This window comes from Rhagoletis pomonella, unplaced genomic scaffold (genome assembly GCF_013731165.1).
Source record: "Rhagoletis pomonella isolate Grant_MI unplaced genomic scaffold, Rhpom_1.0 Rhpom_scaffold_00002, whole genome shotgun sequence".
Taxonomy (NCBI): Eukaryota; Metazoa; Arthropoda; class Insecta; order Diptera; family Tephritidae; genus Rhagoletis; species Rhagoletis pomonella.
The window spans coordinates 17,741,947-17,748,722 of record NW_023458556.1 but is presented as its reverse complement, the minus strand read 5'-3'; the positions used below and the strand labels follow the sequence as shown (position 1 = coordinate 17,748,722).

The window sequence follows — 6,776 nt, the reverse complement described above, 5'->3', positions numbered from 1 at the left end:
ATGCAAATGAAAGAATCTATTAAATATACATGCGGCCGCAGCGAAAATTACCGAAATTACTTACGAAATGGAAGGAAAAAACCAAGAATGATAGAATACATCGGGCGAAAAAACAAATGCAATCAGAGTTGCCACAACGCATTTTCTAAAAATTTCATTGCGAATATGTGCATAAAGCATAGATGGAAAACTTCCACTGGATGCACTACCGGACGTCACTGGAATGCACTACCGGAAGTATAGGGATGTTGTTGTTGTTGTTCAACAATATCAATGTACTTTTCAATCAATTGGTATACCATTGATACCAAGCTGAAATTAGTCAAGAACGTAAACCTACCGGTACGTAAACCCGAGTCAGCTGACACGATCTGTCTTACCAAAGCTCCATGCAAATGAAAACTCAACACCGCAGAATTTTTCTGTAGTTGTGGCCCGTAGCGCAGAAATCTGCGGAATTTAGATTTTTCCGTGTCAGCTGATTTCTCCTTCTTTAGATAGTTGCCACTGCAATTAGTCTGTTCCTTTGAACTTCGGACTAAAACCTGTGGAACTGTCAAACTACAATTTTACTCTCTCAAATGAGAGTAAAAGGAGAACAGATGCAGAAGTGCATAGGAAGGAACGCAAAAAGCACTATTTCCTGTAAAAACGTCAGTCGGTTTGTTTACATGTGATTTGTACAACACTGATTTAGCTGAAATATCACTAAATAATTATTAAAATCTATACATATTCAAACATTTCGTTGTTTACTTCCATTTTTTTTACAAATATAAGCTACTCTGCTTTCACCGCTGTTTGTTTTTGCTTGCACATGCAAATCAGCTGATCGTTTGACACTTTTCATGAACTTACAGGAAAAAAAACTCCGGACTAAATCCTGTAACTTCTGACTAGGAACAGTCGCTCAGTTAATAGCGAAATACACCACACAAGCGGCTTGTCAAACATACTTTTCCCATTTTGCCATAGACCATGCAAACATGAGTCGTTCAAGCACAGAATTTTAGTTTTCTTTCGGTTAACAATGTAAAACATTTTAGTTTTCTACCATTATTCTCCCTTACGTCTTCACTTGGTGAAATTTCAGTTGCAATTGAGGCGATTTTACCATCCACATCGCAAGCGGTTTGATCAAACGTCAACATGGCGGCCAGAAAATCAAAAAATTTGATTTTTGCTCAAATTTCCCTCAAGCGGTTTGTCAAACCTTCAAACACCCCATAGACAGCTCAAATGGCTTGAAGCAAAGGGAAATTTCGCTTGGTTTGTCAAGCCGCTTGTGTTGTGTATTTCGCTCTTTACAGGTTTTATGTCAATAGGAACGACTTCCTGTAAGTTCTGACTAAATCCTGTAAACCGGACTGCTATTGGAACAGACTAAATGCTGTCTCTTAATTAAGCACATGGTCCAAAAGTCTTTCAAAAATGACAGGAGCGTTTCATAGTTCAAAGGGCATTACCGTGAATTATCAAAACACTCCCCACCCCACGCTGAATACTGTCTTCTCCTTGTCTTCCTCACTTACCTCCGCTTGCCAATAACCGCTCTTAAGGTCTAGCGTTGAAAACCATCCCGTGCCAGTCAACGAGTCGAGAGTATCATCAATACTGGGCAAATGGCTGTCGTTCTTCGTCACATCATTACGGTCCTATTACGTATGGTGACTGGCGTCTAGTTGCTGGTCTATATGGCGATTAATCGCAGTATATAGAAAAGCGCAGACAAAGTCCGAATTTACTTTTTTGTCATGTCCTTTTCGAAGTATGTAATTGGCAACTTTTCTCCAATGTGTTTAACAATTTATGTAAACAAATGACAAAATCGTCATAAGTGGGAAACAGAAAATTGCGTTACTAGACTCAGTAGCCGGCAGTCAGAGGCCAGTTGTCATACGTAATGCGAATTTTAGTTTATGATTGCGCATTGGCTATCAGTCGCCATACATAATAGGGCCATTAGTTTTCGGTAGTCCACGCATTTGGAAAACCTTCTTATTTATAAGTACTACCGGAAAACTCCATGGACTCGCTGACGGTTCATTTACACCACTTTCGCAAATTTTTTTTTATGATTTGGGTCATAGCTTCACGTTTGCCTAGTGGAACACTTCGAGGAGCTTCACGAATCGGCCTTGCATCATCAGTATCAATGCGATGTTTCAGAACGGTGGTCCTTCCTGGTTTGTTTCCATTCTTGTCGAATATGTTGGATTATCTGCGGAGAAGTTCGTTAGCCTTGTTCTGGAATTTTCCTTCCAACCCTTCCGTCCATGCATTTATGTCCCTACCAGTTGCTGTCCTCAACCTTGCTCCAGGCAATGGCCTTACCTCTTAAGTGACCAAATCATATCGAATAATGAAATGTCATATCCAAAGTTAGTACTCGCTAATGTCCGTCCACCAACAACGACGTTGCTCGCCTTTCAGTCAATTTTCGAGATGGAGATTATGGGTCGTTCAATTGCGGGAGCCAGCGCGCGGCCCTTCCTGCTGGCTCGCTTTAGTTGAACGACTGGTTGGAGTTGGGTTCGTCATCTTCAGCCCTGCGTTTGCTTCCTGCTTAACTGTTGTAACTGCTAGAACCCGTCTTACATTCGCTTGCGAGTGGCCTGGTTTTCTGCAACTTAAGCATTTTCCAGCACCATCTCTCTCTCTGGGTTGCACCGGGACTATTTTTCCCTGCCATAGACTTAATTGTTTCCTGGATTTCTTTCATAACGTCTGGTGATTCCACTTCTACTCGATGGGCTTTGTTGACTGGTCTACTTAGGAGCGCTGCCGTTTCCTGAATCTCTGAGGCAAATTCCTGTACAGGCTCGCTGCCTTTTTGGTAGTGGTTCTCCAATTCCATCTGGTAAATCTGTCTCCTGTGCTCGCAACCATAACGCCTTTCCACAGCACCCATCAATACATCGCAGTGTTCCCTTTGACACTACGGAACAGTTTTCGAGACTTCCGCTGCAGTTCATTTTAATGCAACGAAAAGCGCAGCGGATTTATTCTCCTTGCTCCAACTGTTTGCTGTAGCGGTCTTCTCGAACTGGAGCTTTAAGACCTGGGAAGGAATTGTGCCTTCCAAGGATGGAGTCTTTACCTTAGGAGTGTTCGTGAAGTAGCTGGACAATTCAACCGCAAATCACGGATACGACCTTGCAACTCATCTACCTTAGACTCAAGTTTGTCCTGTCATTTCGATTTTGTCCTGTGCTATACGTGTCTGCTCTAGGCCCAGAATGAGAGTATCCATACCTCCACGTGGAAGGTGATATCCTGCAGCACCGAGGACAGCGGGGACAGGTTGCATCTGGGCATTGGTAAGGAGTAGTACGTTAGCATTGAGAGGCTTGTCTTCAACGTCAACTACCGGTTTAGCCGTGCCACGGTAATGCCGTAGCGACATAAGACGACAGGCAGTAAGGAGTCGGAGTCGCAAGACATGCAAGTCGATGCGGCTGCTGACTCACTGCCGCTAAAGCGACTGAGTCGACCACTTACCGGCTTAGCAGTAACCAGCTTAGATCAAGGCACCAGCTCTTGCTGACGCCTTTAAATCAAGCAACACCACCAGCCAGGTCGCATATGTGCCTACCACCCAGAAGCTGATAGCAGACATCAGCAGGTTTTAGCTTGACATGCGTAGCGAGGGCGATTTTCGGCTCTCGGATCTGGGCGAACCCAAGTTAGGAACACACCGGAGGAGGTGTATTCCTGTCATTTTAGGCTGCGATACGCACGTTCATAATGTGGAGTGGGGCAGCACGGACTCAAGTCTTAGAGGCGAGTGACTTTTAGAATATATTCACTTCCGAGTGAATTCCAATCAAATTCGCTTTGATTTCAAATCGGCAGGGTTGAAATTCACTTGGGAGTGAATTACAGAACCTGCGTGATTATTAGTGAAACATTTCTTATATACGATGTCGGTCATAGACCAACATTTGTTACTAGGGTTATATAAGGAAGTACTTAAATCACTCTGATCAGCTAGTGGTGGGTCTCACCAGAGCCCTCTTTGTAGGATAACAGAATCCGATTTGTACTGGGAGCTGAGGTCAGGACAGGTTATCTCAAGAAAAACCCCAGGAACAGACATGGCTACGTATAACGTAGCGGGGGTTTAACCTGCGTAGTTTGAGGTCTAAATTAAAAAAAAATGGTGCTCACAGGAGCTCTCAGGACTCAGGAAAGAGGAGCGCAGACTCTTCAATCGCACAAAGCGCACGGGAGAGTGGGGGCGAGTATTCAGTAGCAGCTTCTGGACCTTACGTGAGAGCATGCCCTCTACCTCCCACGACAGCCGGTGCTACGTTCCGGAATGACTTGGGTTTCACCCGACCAAGGGCTGTTGTTTCGGCGATGTAACCCCATTTAGGTCGGCGAAATCCCTCAAACGTTGTTCGAAAATGGGGCTACATCTGCTCCGTATTCTTCTGCTCAGGGCTGGCAGGTGTAATACCTGCAATGGGTGGAGCCACCTCCGCACTTGCTCGGGCTTAAGAACTCACTGGCAGTGGACCGCGTGGTACGTGGCTCCATGCTGCGCAAATCGGACCGCCTCCACGGCACACCGGAGTTCGCCCGAGCAAGCCAAAACCAACACAACCACACTCCAACACGACACACACACTCCAACACAGTTCACGTAGGTGAGCGTAAGTTCCACAGGGTTGTCACTGCTGCTGCAGCTCGCTTCACTCCAGCTGGATGAATTTCGGACCTCCGTCCGATTTTTTCGGCTGAAGCGGCTGTTCTAGCCGATGAGCGTGACAACCTTCGTTAGAGCGATCCCGGAAATCCCAGTATCAGGGATCTTAATATGGAAATTCGGCAACTTGTGAACGAATATAAACGGAAGAAGAGGGAAGAGCATCTCGTCGCCTCAGAAAACGGATGTCGAATGTGCAAAATCACGATTTTGGGGTTTACAGATTTACTAAGTTGGGCATGTTCTTTTGATTTCTGCAACTATATCTGTCACTATAGTGACCAGCAGGCTGCACAAACTGCGGTGAAATTCAGGTAGCCATCGGTAAGGCGAAAGCCTCCAAAGCCATAGGTTCCAACGGAATTTGCATGCTGAGGCTAAAAAAATTGGGTCCTGCGGGAGTAGATTATTTAACTAAGGTCCTCAGTTTGTCTATGGCCACCCTCATCTGACATCTGGAAAACAGGGAGGGCGGTCCCACTGCTTAAACCGGGGAAACCAGCCAACAAAGGAATCTTATCGCCTGATAACCCTACTCTTTCCGGTAGCGAAGACACATGAGGCATCAGCATGGGTTCCGCAAAGTGCACAGCACAAAAACAGCACTTAACGCCATAAACACCCAGATAATTCGTGACCTTAACGGAAAGCGCACTTGTGAGAGAAGTGTTCTAGTAGCGTTCGATCTGTCAAAGGAGTTTGACACCGTCAGCCACTCTACGCTACTAGAACACATTGAGGCTTCCTCCCTCACACAGGGACTCGAAAAGGTGATAATTATCTGAGTGTTCGATATTCGTCAGTCATTTTCAGAGTCAAAACCAACAAATCGATGAAAATTAAACAGGGGGTCCCACAGGGTGGTGTCCTCTCCCTGTTGTTGTTTAATTTTACACATCGAAGCTCTCTCGACCACCAGAGGGAACCTCGATCGTCAGTTGACACTGCTGAAAACTGCTCAATAATGGCGTCTGGGAATGGAATTGATGACTTCTGCTCGAAAGTAAACGGTTGCCTCTCTGAGCTTTCTCGCTTCTTCACTGCAAGGAGCCTAACCTTCTCCCCTATGAAATTCTCGGCAACCCTTTTTACCACCTGGACGAAGGAGCTCAGACTGCAGCTGAGTATTCACGTCGACGACGAACCGATTCCGACGGTGAATAACCCAAAAATCCTTGGAGTTACCTTCGACAGTATGCTCTACTTCTCGACCGTGGCTGAGCCGGACGACAACGTTGACGGACAAGACGACGCGAGCCGGACTTAGTAGCCGCTACAACAACAACAACAAGCGATGAACAATAGGGGTATTCGCTGAATCTTGCAAAGCCCTTGCAAGGTGCACAAATTGCACGGTAAAAACCGGTTTTCGTATGGAACAGCTTTGCAATCCGTGCACCGTACAAGGGATTTGCAAGACTCAGAGAATACCCCTAATAATCTAAAAACAGTTAACCTGACAAACAAGATGTGAATACCTACGTTATACTTTCCAGTTTCAAGAACTTTTCGAGTGTAAGGGAGTCGAGTCCGATGAATATTTTTTTGTTTATTTTTATTGTTGTGAAAACTGTTTTCTTTTCAGAATATATGTATGTACATATTTATGTATGTATGTAAATACAGAAATCATGTTTGGAGCAATATTCATTTTGAAAGCTATCAGCAAACATCTTATTTCCATCCCATTTATTAACGTTCAACAACACGCACTTATGGGTAAGCACATCCTCATTCCAATTATTTATTCAAATTTTTAACAAACAAAATTATAAAAACTATTTAATCTTTTTTATGCATAATTGTACATATGGATGTAGGTTTTGAAGTTCGAAAATCTACAATAAATACATACATACATATTTATGTAATGTATAAAGCCTCAACCTACATTTAGGCAATTTGTTTGCGAAAAAGAGTCGCATTGCCGTTTCTAGGCAGACAGATGCGTGTCTTCAATTTATTAAACTACTTTTGAGCGAATCCGAATTTTGAGTCGACAAAATACAATACACTTGTTTTTTTTTTTGTTACTAGGGTGGCAAGTGTTCTACAATCTGTTGCT

General features: G+C 44.2%; 1 protein-coding gene across 1 annotated transcript in view; it reads right to left on the bottom strand.

The window, feature by feature from the left end:
- The window catches only part of LOC118733190 (probable histone-lysine N-methyltransferase CG1716), a 15,785-nt gene extending 15,696 nt beyond the window's left edge, over positions 1-89 (bottom strand). Inside the window, exon 1 of the mRNA XM_036462482.1 lies at positions 65-89. The gene's annotated coding sequence lies outside the window, so the exon portion shown is untranslated. The remainder of the gene's footprint in view (positions 1-64) is intronic.
- Positions 90-6,776: the final 6,687 nt, after the last annotated feature.